Source organism: Myodes glareolus, chromosome 7 (assembly GCF_982192425.1).
Source record: "Myodes glareolus chromosome 7, mMyoGla1.1, whole genome shotgun sequence".
NCBI classification, from domain to species: domain Eukaryota; kingdom Metazoa; phylum Chordata; class Mammalia; order Rodentia; family Cricetidae; genus Myodes; species Myodes glareolus.
In genome coordinates this window covers 36,764,884-36,779,389 of record NC_142032.1, presented here as the reverse complement: position 1 = coordinate 36,779,389, position 14,506 = coordinate 36,764,884, and the positions used below count along the sequence as shown (strand labels likewise).

The window sequence follows — 14,506 nt, the reverse complement described above, 5'->3', positions numbered from 1 at the left end:
GGCCAATAAGGGTTTTCCTCATTTTGGATAGCTAGTAGAAGACTGTCTAGGGAAAAGATTCCAGCCCTGCCTTGGTTTCTGTTTTGTTATTAACCTAAGAGGGCGTTCCTACGGTCAGCTACTTAACATGAGAATCCCTCTTTGTCTAACTTGATATAGGTGAACTTGATACTGACTGACCTTTTCGCCCTCAGTGACTGGTATAGCTGTCCCTGTGTGCTTCCCTGGTCTATTCATAGCAGTAAACAGCAGGAATATTTGCCAAGAATGTATGAGAAGCTAATACAAATGAGCCAATACTTATTTACAAAATAGTATCCCTAAGTTTGTGACAAAATCCAACAGGGAAGCTGAGCCTGCTGGCACAAGCCTGTAGTTCTCACTGCTTGGGAGGCTGAGTCAGGAGGATTGTCAGTTCAAGGCCTGCCTGGGCAATTCAAGACCTGACTCAAAATGAAAATATACATTAAAATGCTCGACTAGAACTCATTGGTTCTGTTTTGCCTAACAGACAGGAAGAAAAATCCAGTAATCTTGTCGTGTATTTTCACACGTACGTAGTTGCATAGGAAAAATAAGGATGTGATAAAAGTTAATAGTGGCCAGGCAGTGGTGTGCACGCCTTAATCCCAGCATTTAGGAGGCAGAGTCAGTTCCATCTCTGGGTTCCAGGCCAACCTGGTCTACAGAGTGAGTTTCAGGACAGCCAGGGCTACACAGAGAAACTGCCTTCAATTAAAAATTAATAGTGACAAATTTCTCTATTAATTAAAGTCATTATGTTTATTATTGTATATTTATTGTATAATATAATGGATTTCATTATGACATTGTCTTGAGTATGTATCATACTTTTGTGGTATTTCTCCCCATGGTAACCTTTTTGGCCCCTCGTCCTTCCTCGCTTTCACTCCCAGAACGGAGCCCTTTTTACTGCTGTGCTGCAGATCCATTTTTCTTTTTTTTCCTTCTTCTTGTTTTTTCACAACAGGATTTCCCTGTGTAGCCCTGACTGTCCTGGAACTCCCTCTGTAGACCAGGCTGGCCTTGAACTCACAGAGATCTGCCTGCCTCTGCCTTGGCACTGCTGGAATTAAAGGCATGAGCCACCACACCCAGCTGTGTTTGTACTTCCTTGCAAATATAGTCATGCTTTGTCCAGGTTTGGTTTGACTATTCGGGATCTTTTGTGTTTATATGTGAATTTTAGAACTTTTTATTTTATCTTATTTTTTAGAACTTTATTTTTCCTGTTTGTGTGAAGAATGTCATTGGAATATTGATGGGGAGTTTTTTTAAGGTTGCTTTCAGTGGTAAATCCATTTTTAGAATACTAATGCTTATCTGAACGCATGGGATTTCTTAAGAGTCTTTAGCTTCTTTCTTCAGTGTTAGCATCACTGAGTATTTAAGGTCCTTTGTTAGATTTATTTTTAGGTATTTTGTTTATTGAGGCTATTGTACACGGGGTTGTTTTCCTGATTTATTTCATGGATTGTTCATTACTAAGGTGTAGAAAAGCTACTGATATTTGCATTTTGAGTTTGTGTCCTGCTGCTTTTCTGAACACATTTGTTAGTCTGAGAGTGTTCTGGTATAGTCTTTTGGACAGCAGTTCTCAATCTGTGGGTTGCGATCCTCAGAAAACACACATTTATGATGGTCTTAGGAACTGAGACACTGCTTAGTAACAAAATAACAGTTGTGAAGTAGCAAAGAAAATAAATTTATGGTTGGGGTTCCTAGGACCATTGGAAATATGGTTTTCTGATACTTGTGACCCACAGTTTGAGAACCTCTGCTTTAGGGTCTTTAAATACAAAGACTATTGTCAGCTAATAGGGATAATTTGACTTTCTGATTTCCTGTATGTATCCTTTTTTATTTTTTTCTCTTGTCTTATTGATCTGGCTAAGACTGACATTGAATAGAGTGTGGCCACCAGGCGGTGGTGGTGCACGCCTTTAATATTTCAGGCAGAGGCGGGCAGATCTCTGAGTTGGAGGCTAGCCTGGTTTATAGAACTAGTTCCAGGGTGTGGCCACCCTGACTCATTCCTGATTTTAGAGAAAATGATTATCAGTTTTTTTTTTTAAGATTTTATTTATTATGTATACAATACAGTGTTCTGCCTCCATGTAAGACTGCAGGCCAGAAGAGGGCACCAGATCTCATTGTAGATGGTTGTGAGTCACCATGTGGTTGCTGGGAATTGAACTCAGGACCTCTTGTAGAGCAGTCGGCGTCCTCAACCTCTGAGCCTTTTCTCCAGCCCCATTATCAGTTTTAATTTGCAGTTACAATGTTGCCTATAGGTTTGTTATGTAGAGCCTTTATTATATTTAGATATATTCCTTCTAATCCGAGTTTCTTCAGGGCTTTTCTCATGAAAGGTGTTTGAATTTTGGCAAAGGCCTTTTCAGCCTTCCTGCTGACAACTTTGATTTTTGTCCCTGAGTCTATTTATGGACCACGTTACCTTATTGGTTTTTTGTTTTGTTTTTTTAAAAATGTATCTTAAGGCATCTTTAGACTGAAACAAGCTTGATAGTGATGTATAGTATATTTCAGTGTGCTGTTGGACTTTTTCTGATCAGGATTTTAAAAGATTTATATTGATCACATTATCTTCATGTGATAAAGATACAGTGTAAGGGGAAGTAGGTGTAAGTAGTGTAGCGAGAGGAGTTTTATAACCTGGCTGAAGAACTGTGTTGCACATCAAATGATTGATGTGATAATTTGAAGCTAATATCCTTCTTTTAATCCCTTCAAAAATTCAAAGCAAATGTCTTTCTTTTTTGTTATTACTTCCACTGGAAAATACAGGGGTATATGTAAATTTTCAACTTAACTGGTCTCTGGTTTCATTTTTTTCCTTTGTACTACTTTGATATTTCTTCTTAGTCTATTATTTTGAAGCATTCTAGAAACTGGTGAATAGCTCATCTGAACCCTTTGTAAGATCTCAGCTTCCTGGACTGGACATGAATGCATGACAGCTGCCAATCTAAGCCACCCACCCACCCCCTACCCCAGCCTCCCAGCATCAGACTTTGCCCTTTGGACAGAGTGTTTAGCTTTGAGTGATGGAGTCTCATGGATAATTTAATTCATCTTGCACTTTTTTTTTTTTTTTTTAGTTTGGACTTTCTATATCTAGAATAGGCTAGTCTTCAACATTTTCAATCCTCCTGTCTCAGCCTCCTGAGTACTGGGGTTGGCTCCCCCACCCCTGTCTTATGTGCATTGGTGTTTTGCCACAGTCGTTGGGTCCCCTGGAACTGGAGTTACAGACAGTTGTGAGCTGGAAGAGCAGTCATTGCTCTTAACCGCTGAGCGTCTTCCCAGCCCCCCACTCCCAGCTCTTAAACGAAGAGCTTTTTATGCCAGAATGAAACTAAACCGTCGCAGGGAAGGTCACAGCATTTCAAGACGGGCTCTCACGGTGAGACGTTTCGCTTCCTCTGGAGCAGTGGTCCTCAATCTTCCGAATGCTGCGACCTCATGTGGTGGTGCCCCCCAACTCTCAAATTATTTTCATGGCTACTTCATAACTGTAATTTTGCTACTGTTACAAATTGTAATTTAAAAGTATAATGTGTAGCTTCCGTGAAAAGGTCATTTGTATATCTCCCCCCACCCGGCCCACAAAGGGGTCGTGACCCACAGGTTGAGAATGCTGCCAGAGAATGTCTGGGAAGTCTTTAAGAATGACTCATTTTCTTTTTCCCTATTCTGACTCTAACAGCTGTCTCAACACACAGTTTGAGGTGGCAGCAACCTGGCTTCCTCAATCCGCAGGCTGCACTGGGGGCGTGTGACAATGAAGAGCCCCCATCCTCCCTCTGTCCCAGCCACCTGGCTCCTTTGTTCTCTGGGCTCCAGGCAACTCTTACTCCAGGACAGAGGAACTAGGAAGTGGGGGACTAAATCCCTGTGCAGGTGGCTGGCTATTGTGTGGAGGAAGGCAGCCTGGTTCGTCCTGGGGCTGCTTTCATCTCCCAGCCTCCAGAGGGTAGAAGGCGTAATTGGGGCCGGGGTGGCGCACACAAAGCAGCGAGGTCAGAAAGGTCCCCCAGGAAACAGGAAAGGAGACCTTCCATTGGGGAAAACTCGGTGGATTTTAGTCTTTTCTTGTCGAGTAACTCTGAGGCTGTTGAGATCAAGGACTTGTTTTCATGTGTGGGTGCCTGTGGAATGTTACCAGTCCTGATACCATCAAATGGGATGCAAGATATTCAGAGATGCCAAGTGTGTGTATTGGAAAACATGTGGGCACGTGCACACACATACACAAACATAGCAGCTGGGATTAACAGTTTTCATTGGTGACAGCTGTAATTTTCTGTATTGTTTTAGATATTAGTGATTCTAAGCAGAAACTTCCATCTTTTTTTTTTAATGAAAGCTGTTAAGATGTTTATTACACAGTAACTGAACCTGTCATTTAATAATGTTTCTCTGCTCCTTTCTCCCACAACTGCAAGTGAGCCCAATTGCATATCTTAAACAAGTCATCCTTTGAATTTAAGCAACAGGAACAAATAAACCACCCTGTGCAAAAGCCAAGGAAGTGACTAGACTCTGGGGGTGGGGGGCAGCTCTGGCTGGAGGGAGAGCAGGGAAGAAGTGGGTTAGGAATAAAGGCCCCACGGCTTCCCTCCCTCCTGATTCCATTTTATTCTTTCTCTTTTTTCTTTTCCTTCCTTCCTTCCTTCCTTTCTTTCTTTCTTTCTTTTCTTTCTTTCTCTCTTTTTTTTGAGACAAGGTTTCTGTTTCTCTCTGTAGCCCTGGCTGCCCTGGAACTCGATCTGTAGACCAGGCTGGCCTTAAACTCAAGAGTTTTGCCTGTGTGTGCCACCACTACCTGACACCCTATTTCATTTTCTATCCTATTTCCCCCCATTCTTTCTCTGCATTGCCTGCAGTTTTACTTTCTTTAACCTTCCTTCTCCTTTCCCCAGACTCCCAGAGTAATGTCTCATGGATGCCTCCTTTAGGAGTCTTTGCCCAGTCCAGTCTCCCAAGTGTCACACGTCTTGAAAGTTGAGTCCAGGAGAGCTGAAGGGAAAATCAGGAAAGAGATAAGTGGTATAAGAGAAAGCCACGAGTGAATCCTTGGAAATGTATGAATAGGGCAAGGAGGGAGGCAGTGCCCAGCTCAACCACGTGTCAGGACAAGGAGGGATGGCACACCTGGTTAGCATGAGTGTGTGCCTTAGGGAAACCAAGATGGCGGGGGTCCCACATGACTACTCTTCCAACCCAGGGAACTTCCTAAGTATGAAAAGGTGAACGATACATGACAATCTAAGCACCAGGGAGGCAGAGGCAGATGGATCTCCCTGAATCCAAGACCAGCCATATCAACATCCGGACCAGCCAGGGCTACATAGTGTGATCCTACTACTCCCAGTCTGTCTGGGAGGTGCAGGGTCTTTCATGATGAGGTGTAGGATCAGATTCTGTATACTAGGTTATTGTGTTTTATAGGTTTGATTCAAAGGATTTTAAAGAGTTAGTTATTTGTGTGTGAGTATTTGCCATGCCTGGTGTCCCAGAGTGTCAGATTCCCTGGAACTGGATTTAAGTGGTTGTTAGCCACCGTGTACGTGCTGGGAACAGGACTCCTATCCTCTTTGAGAACACAAAAGTGCTCTTGTCTGCTGAGTCACCTTTCCAGCCTAGAATTTTTAACCTGAAGTCAGCGGGTCATTTAAATGACAAAGGCTCACACTTGATGTTTTTTTTTTTCTTTATTCTTCTGGAAACCGGACCGGTTGTTAGAAGGCTTCACTCTGACTTAGGTGAGGGTGAGTCCGAAAAGCAATGCTCACCTTTCATTTGCAGTTAGCTGACTACTCCGGCTTGGGAAGACAATGTCCAGAGGGCTTTTGAAAATTCACTCTTTTGTGCACCAGACCCTGAGGTTGTGTTAGAAACGCAGCCAAGGACAGGCATGGTGCCAGCCAGCATGTGGCTTCTAGCGCAGAGACACAAACACTAAACAAAGTTACTAACTGGCAGTAAGTGAAGGGAGCCTGTAATGAGAGACCATAGCCTAGCTTAGACCAGGCCAGCATTCCTGAGAGGTGACTGGACTCCTAAGGATTAGAGGTAAGAAGGAGTCTGTCATGTGATTGCTATGGGAGAATGGGCAGGAGAGAAGAACGGAGGAGGACTCCTTAGGAAGCCAAGGACTGGTCTCAGGTGAGTCACCAGGTGAAAGACCAGCCTAGGACTCTACCCGGATCTGGTCACACCTCTTTTCTCAGCATTGGAAGAAATATTTGGCAATGATGCTTTTATCAACCCAGTGTATATTTAAGCTTTTTTGCTTTATTCTTTTGAAACAGGATCTCAGTATGTAGACCAGGCTGGTCTCAAACCCTAAGAGATCTGCTTGCCTCTACCTCTGTGTTGGGATTAAAGGCGTGCGCCACCACTCCCAACATCCCAGAACGAAGGTCCTTAAATGACTTCTTTATACATAGCACTTGACTCTTTTAATTGTAATATAAAGCATTGTAATGTTAGCCACAAAAAGGCAGGGAAAGACTCACTGAATGAACTCAAAGAAATTTGGAATGCTGCCTGCCTCTGACTTCAGTCAAAAGATAATTTCAAAAAAATTTTCCTGGCCGGTTGTGGTGGCACACGCTGGTAGGATCTGCTGAAGAAGGCAGAAGCAGGAAGATCAAGAGTTCGAGGCCAGCCTGAGCTACACAGTTAACATCCTTGGCCGCTCTGTCAGGCCTGTGTCTGCCCTGGCTTCCCCTCATGGCAGTTTAAGGATCTTTAAAGAAGCTCTTAGGAGGTGTTTTCTCGTGACATTTGCAACCCTTGTCTTCTATGGACTCGGGTGTGTTCAGAAGCATTTAAACCCGAACTAAGCTGTTGGCAAATGTTATTGTTGAACCTGGAGGCCTACCTTGGTGCAGGATAGTATGCTTCTTTGCTTTTGCTCCTCCCACGGTTCCTTTTCTCTCATTTCCTCCTCCATCCCCTTCCTTCCTTTCCTCTTCTCCTTCCTTTTCTGAGTTGAGATCATTTATCCCCCCATGTCAGTTTCTATAGTCCTGGAACACAGGCGACAGTACACTTCACATCCCTTGGCTCTCATGACTTCTCTGTGCTGAGGGCTGTGTGACAAGTTTTCGTCTACATGTTTTGAAATGGAGGATGCAGAGACTTGAGTTGTCCAGGAGTCCCTGGCTGGGCTGTGATGAAGCAGAGACCTCAGCTGTTTTTAGGTCACATTGGGAGTTGATGCTGAGCCTGTGTAGTGGGACGGCAGATAAATGTCAGCAGAGGTATGCCCTTCTAAACTCTAGGGATAACTTAATTCCAGAGCCCAAGTGAGGGAAAAAGAAACCCAGTTGCTAAATTTTACATTATTCTTTGCCACTTTTGATAAATTCAAACCTTCCTTTTATTTGACTTTACTTTTAAAGGAATAGTAGAAAATCAAAAAACTGCACCTAATAGATTTAGTGAAAACTAAACTCAATTACCAAGGCAATCTGAGGGAATGAGCCCTCTAAATACATTATTCCTAGAGGGCACCCTCAGATTTCTATGCCCAGCTGAGTTCTCTGGAGGACCGAGGTGTAAAGTTTGGGGTTTTGGAGTCCAGTCTAGCATTTTTTTTGTGTCTGGCCTGAGAGCTGGTGTTCCTGAGAAACTCCTAGGTGATGAATCTTGGTCTGTCTACCTATAGATATGAAAGGAGGACTTGGTTCATGTGATTGGGAGGCCAGGAAGTCCCAAGATCCCCGGTCTGTCTACCTATAGATATGAAAGGAGAACTTGGTTCATGTGACTGGGAGGCCAGGAAGTCCCAAGATCCCCCGTGTGTAAGGGGGAGAGCTGGGAATGCCTCCAAGCTCCAGGGGAGCCTCTGGTGTGTGACTTGAACAGAGTCTGAAGGTCTCAGGACCTTGAGTCCTGATGTCTAAGGGCAGGAGAAAGAAAGTGCCTTGGCTATATTTCTATTGCAATGATCAAACACCGTGACCAAAAATAACTCGGGGAGGAAAGGGTTTATTTTGCTTCTACTTCCACATCTCAGTCCATCATAAAGAGAAGTCAGGCCAATGTGGCTCTCCTGGTCTGTTCTCCATGGCTTGCTCAGTCTGCTTTCTTTTCCTTTTCCTTGTACTTCCTTTTCCTTCTTTTATCTTTTTCCTCCTTTTCCTCCTCATTTCTTCTCCTTTTCCTTCTTTCTTCTCCTTTTTTCCCCCTCTTTTCTTTTCCCCAGACAGGGGTTCTCTATGTAAGACTTGGCTGTCCTGGAACTTGCTTTGTAGACCAGGCTGGCCTCAAACTCGGAGACTGGCCTGCCTCTGCCTCTCAAGTGTTGGAAATAAAGGTGTGCTCCATTGCTGCTTGGCTAACTTAGCCTGATTTCTTATACCATCTAGGACTGCTCCTGCCCCTACCACGCTGGGCTGGGCCCTCCCTTGTCAACCACAAATGGAGGACGTGCCCCTCAGACTTGCCTCCAGGCAGTCGACAGAGGCATTTTCTCAGTTGAGAGTCCTTTCCCCCAAATGATTACCTTGTGACGGAGTTGATGTAAAACTAGTCAGTGCAACAAGGTTTGAGCTAAGAAGTGAATTGCCCTTTCTCCATTTCTGTTGTGGCTTGGATGCCCATCCACGATGTTGAGCGAAGTCTTCTCAATAAGGTTTCCAAGCTCGTGCAGGTCTCCTGCAGAAGTAGACTCTCAGACATGCCTGGGAGTGACTCACTAGCTAGCCCAGCCTTGCTCGGTTAACACTGTGTGCCAGCATGACTAACCGCCGCTGCGGGTAATGCTGCTGGTGCTGGTGTTCCGGGGCACACACTCTGAGCACCACTGGTTAGAAGTGAGACAGAGCTCCCAGACAGTATTGGTGCTAAGGAAATAAGATGATCCAGTCCTGAATCCCAGAGAGAACCGTTACCCAATTCTCGCTACATTTGTAACCAGTAGCCGGTTCCCAATTCTAGCTACATTTGTAACCAGTAGCAAGGGGACTCTTATGCTCACCCGGGTGGGGGTGAGGCAAGGACTCTATGGAGCCTGCATGGAGCCAGCACCACTCTTATGCAGGTAGTAGAAGTGTCCACCCCACCCTCTTACACGTGATGGCACCTAACACACAAGCAGGCAGCACACACCCTGTGCATTTTAGGATGACTGTAGTCTTCCATTCTCCTAGACCCAGGGCAAGGGCATGCACACTCCTTGAACTAATCGAATGACAGAGCACCAGCACACCAGCGAATGACAGAGCACCAGCACACCAGCGAGCAGCCAGATTCAGATACCAGTGAGGCGTGGTGGATCTGTGAGTTCCAGGCCAGCTTGGTCTACTGTTGGGAGTGGGGGGAGAGACAAGCAAACAGAAAGGCAGATTCAGATACCAATTGGGCACAACATCTGTTTAGCTTACTCAGGGGGTGGAAGGGCATGTGTGGCTGTGCTTCATTTGGGGTAGTTTGGCCACAAGAACTAGACCAGTTTACCCCTCCCTCCCTCCTTGCAGTCACTGAGAAGCAGCTGGGTAGCTGAAGTCACAGAGGCTGCTGCAAGTAAGCCTTAAGGAATTCCTTCAGATGTGATGTGTCCAGACTTGTACCAGCATGCCAAGTTCTGGATTTGACAGGATCTGTGGGTTCCCAGCTTGTAAGCGGTTTAAACAAACAAACAAACACAAAAACCCAAACCAAACCAAACCAAACCAAAAAAACCAAACAAACCACGTCCCTCTCAAAATACAATTAGAGAAAAATTCCTTTGAAATGCTGAAGTTACCCTTGGGTGGTGATGAAGATACCAACAGCCCTTTCTACTTTAGAATTGAAGCAACTTTTAACCTTCCTGATGCTCCAATACCGTCATTAATTGTGTGCAGAATGACACACAAGCTTTGGGTGGTCTGCACATTATTGACTGGTGTCACAAATAAATTCTAGTGAGCAGGTAAATTTGTAATAGAGAATCTATTTATGGTATTATAAGTATTTTTACTTATTTTGTCTATGTATTTTTAAATTTTATTTATTTTTACAGGTAACTGTATTTTTCCTTAGCTTTTGGGGGAAATCTTACTGATAGGCACCGAACTTTTTTCTCAGAGATTGTGTGTTATCTTGAGAATTGTCTGGCCTATTCTTATCTTATGCCTTACAGATTTATCCAAAATTATCGAAGTCACTGAGAGCATTTAATTTGATGCGTGCTGAATTTTTACAGTATCCACTATCTTTGACTTGTGTTGAGTCTTCTAATTTTTTTCTCTAAGCATAGAGAACTCAGGGGTAATGGTTTTTAATTAGAAGGGTCAAAACAACTATGCGTAAAATTGGCAGCTCCCCAGGCTGAGGGAGGTGATCACAGAAGAATGATGCTTGAACTGAGGCTGGATGTTCAGTCCCAATTTCATCATATTTTAGTATACTTTAAGGTCTTGCAAACGCAATCTATTTTAAAATTCTTCACAAACTTCAAAAAGATTGTCTAAGAAAGGAAAATGTAATATTCTGAGTTGTAGACGTCTGTGGAAAGTTTTTGAAGACAGGAGAGAGACCAAATGATGGAAAAGACAATGGCTGTTTTTAAGAGATCAAACCTGAGTAATTTTCTGAAATAGAAAACGCCACGTTTTTTTCTAAGCACAGCCCAGCAGGCTTTAGACGGTCATAAGTGAAATCTCAGTTGCTTCCTTAAATACAGAGATGTTCCCATGATGTATCCAGACTGGCCTCTGCCTTCTTCATGCCTGTGCTCCAAGCCCAACACATTCCTTCCTGCACTCTAGCGCTCCCCTTCTGGAACTTTCCTCGGCCTCGTGTAGTTTACACAGGTGTCAGGCTCTCCCTGGTGAACAGGAACTCTCTCTTTCTCTCTCTCTCTCTCTCTCTCTCACACACACACACACACACACACACACACAGTATTTTCTAGAGAAGTGCTTTGAAAGGAAGGGGAAAGGCACGATCTGAGAGTGGAGGAAGTGGAGGGGGAGGGTGGTTCAAAGTTAGCTGGGAAGGAGATCCTCATGAGTTCCCCATGAATAAGCCCCTGCTAAGGTAACCTGGGCTCCTTTGGAAATGAGTCCCGTGTTGCAGAGAACATTTGGATAGTGGCTTTGCTAGAAAATGCCAGAATAAAGCTGAGTGCTGGTCTGAGTTTCTCAAGATTGTTTGTAGGTGAGTTGTAAAAGTGAGGGCTTGAGAATCGGATGTTGGTGGCTCATGCCTGTAATCCCAGCACTTGGGAGGCAGGTGCCAGCAGATCTCTGTGAGTTAAGGCTAGCCTGGTCTATAAAGTGACCTCCAGGACTCCCAGGGCTACAAAAAGAAACCCTGTTTTGAAAAATTAAAAGAGAAAGAGAGAGAGAGAAGCAGGGAGGAAAATGGACGAGAGACTGTTCACTACCAGGAAGACTGAAAAGCCCATAAGAGGCAAATAAGTATGATTCAGGGGCCAGAACTGGACATTTGGATAAATACAAAGAGAACATGAAGCAGGAAAGTGGTAGCCTTCAATCCCAATACTTGGGAGGCAGAGGCAGGTGGATCTCTGAGTTTGAGGCCAGCCTGGTCTACAGAATGAGTTCCAGGAAAGGTAGGGTTACACAAAAACAAAACAAGAGAGAGAGAGAGAGAGAGAGAGAGAGAGAACACACATGCCCTCTCTTTTTATTAATGCAATAGTTTTCCTGTACATACATACATAAACATCTATATCATTAATATTAGCAGTTGCTTTTTTCATTTGATTGGGCCTATCTATCTTCTCATGTTTATAAATGTCTTGAATACCATTTATATGAACGTACTCTTACTAAATCTATCTTTGGGGATAAAGAGGTAGCTTTAAGGTTAAGAGAGCTGGTTACTATTCTAGAGGATCCAGGTTGCATTCCCAGCACCCCCGTGGCAGCTCACAGTCATCTGTGTAATGCCAGTCCCGGGGAATTTCATCCAATCAATGGGCAGAGTAGTTCTTACCAAGTGGCAAGGCATCTTAGTTCGGGCAATGTGATCTTTGATGAAGAACATGATCAGATTCCCAAAATGAAATGCAGGTTGAAGTTAGTTCTTCCGTTCTTACATCCGGCTCTGGGTATTTCATGCCAAACTGCCTTACCAGTGGTATGAAAGAATTTGTTAAGCCTGGTACCCCAAGTCAGAGATGGGATAGTAGGAGTTTGTATCTAATTAAGATCTATCAGTAGAGACATGTTTAGATTCTCACCATCCACACAGCTGCTCAAAGCAGTCTGTAAATTCAGTTCCATGGAATACTGGAACTCTCTTCTGGCCTCTACTGTTATTGCACGGAAATGTTGAACAAACATATAGACAAAACACTTATATTCATCCAAAACTATCTGACTTAGAAAAATAGTGCAGGAGATTGCTATATCCGAAGAGCTCTGTGGACATCGACCAGCACAGAGAGGCATAGGGCAGCCTCGTGCGATGCTCCGGAGATTTCACACAGTGGGTTAACCATTCAGTCTTTCTTAACTCTCATTAGTTAATTTTCGGTTTTAGTTGAGACAGGGTCTCCTGTAGCCCAGGCTTGCCTTGAACTTGCCAAGGAGATGGATGACCTTGACCTAAGAAGTCTCACACCTCCACTTTCCAGGTGCTGGGACTAGAGACGAGACTACCTCATCTGGCTATTTACCTGTTGTATTGTTTATAGAAATCAGGGGTTTGCTTGCTTGCTTGTTTGTTTTCGAGACAGGGTTTCTCTATGTAGCCCTGGTTGTTATGGAACTCTCAGTAGACCAGGCTGGCCTTGAAGTCAGAGATCCACCTGCCTCTGCCTCCTGAGTGCTGAGATTAAAGGTGTATGTGTGTCAGTCTTGTATGAAATAAATCAGTTACATTTCTATACAATCCCAGAATCGAGTAAGCTTTGCTTCTGGGAAGACTGGAATCAGGCAAAAGTTCAGGAATATTTTGCTGATGTTCGATCCCGGCAGCCCCCAGGCTCAGCCTGCATAGACAGTGTGGAAGGCAGGGCTTCTCCACGCAGTAGATCTATCCATCCTGCCTGCATGAGCACTGGACCTCCACAAGCCTTGAATGCTTAGTGCGCAAATGAGACAAACAACAGTTACCACATTTCACAAAGTTACTGTGAAAATTATATGCAGCGGCGCATGCGTGGTACTTTTTCATCTGTAAACCCCCACATGGATATTGGCTGTCATCATCAGCTCCTAGGACATTCCTAATGGACAAAGAAGCTAATAAGCCTCATCAAGAAGAGGTATTCTAATTTTACTGCTTCAATGTTTGGCTCATAGCTGCATCTCATTACATATTTGTTGAATGAATGCAAGAAGAATGAATAGGTGGGGGCTGCAGCCTGACTTGACATTGTTATGCCCAAGTTTCTGGTCCCCAAATGGAGCCAGATTTCTGATGCAAATTACATGAGGGCTTTTAATAATATTCAAACTCGAGTTTGGACCGCACCTCCACCAATCCAACGCAGTGGGTGACGGAAGTGTAGCCCGGAACCCGGGGAAGGGGCAAACTTTTAAAGGAGAAAGGCCGTAATCAGGGGAGTTTGAGTCCTGTCGTCTTGGGATTGGGTGAGGAGTACATAACATAAGGTAGTTTCTGAACCAATTGGTCAGTTTTGGGGTGTGAAAACCTAACAAAGAGCCATTAATAATTGACAAGGTATCTTCAAGGACGGGATGCCTCCCACAAACATCTGGACCTTGTTAGATTTTATGGCCCTGTTCCCTGTTTTCTTAATTGGCCATTTTTAAGGTGTCTTCAAATTTCTGCTATGGCAGCACATTTCTGGAGCTGATATCGCCCACCCCCAGCTCATTGTATGGCTTAAGATAAAACCGCTTCTTTAAAATGGAGTTTGCAAAGTCAGGTCCTCACAACATGAAACCATAAATCTGCTTTTTTTCCTACTTAAAAAGATATACTTGTCTTCTTTATGGGATTAACCCTTTTATTCTTTGCTTTAAAATGGGGAAACCAAAGCCGGTTGGTCTCAGCTGATTCCAGTTGCTGCATGCTGGTTCTCAGATGGTTTCAATCTGTTTATCCATGATTTTTGTTTTTGTTTTTGTTTTCTTAATATAGATCTAGGCCTATGACCTTTGACTCTGTTGTGTACAAGCTCTCAGAGCAATGGAATGCAAGTTTGTATCAGAACTGATTTACTCACCCTTATCAAAAATAATTTTTAGCAGGGCAGTGATGGCATATGCTTTTAATCCCACCAGCTCCCAGGAGACAGAGGCAGGAGGATCTCTATGAGTTCGAGGGAGCCTGTTCTACAGAGTGAGTTTCAGGATAGGCTCCAAAGCTACACAGAGAAACCCTGTCTCGAAGAAAAAAAAAAAAGAAAAAGAAATTTTGTTTCATTTCATCTGTCACACTCTGATGTGCTAGGAAGTCAGTGTCCCTTTGTTCCTGATATGGCAACTCTGTCTCCGCCCTTTGTGCATTGTCTGTGGTCTGT

At 43.9% G+C, this 14,506-nt stretch overlaps 1 protein-coding gene across 3 annotated transcripts in view; it reads left to right on the top strand.

Annotated features, from left to right (window-relative positions):
- Kank1 (KN motif and ankyrin repeat domains 1) overlaps positions 1 to 14,506 on the top strand; it is a 197,774-nt gene that overhangs the window by 34,604 nt on the left and 148,664 nt on the right. The gene's annotated exons all lie outside the window — the stretch shown is intronic.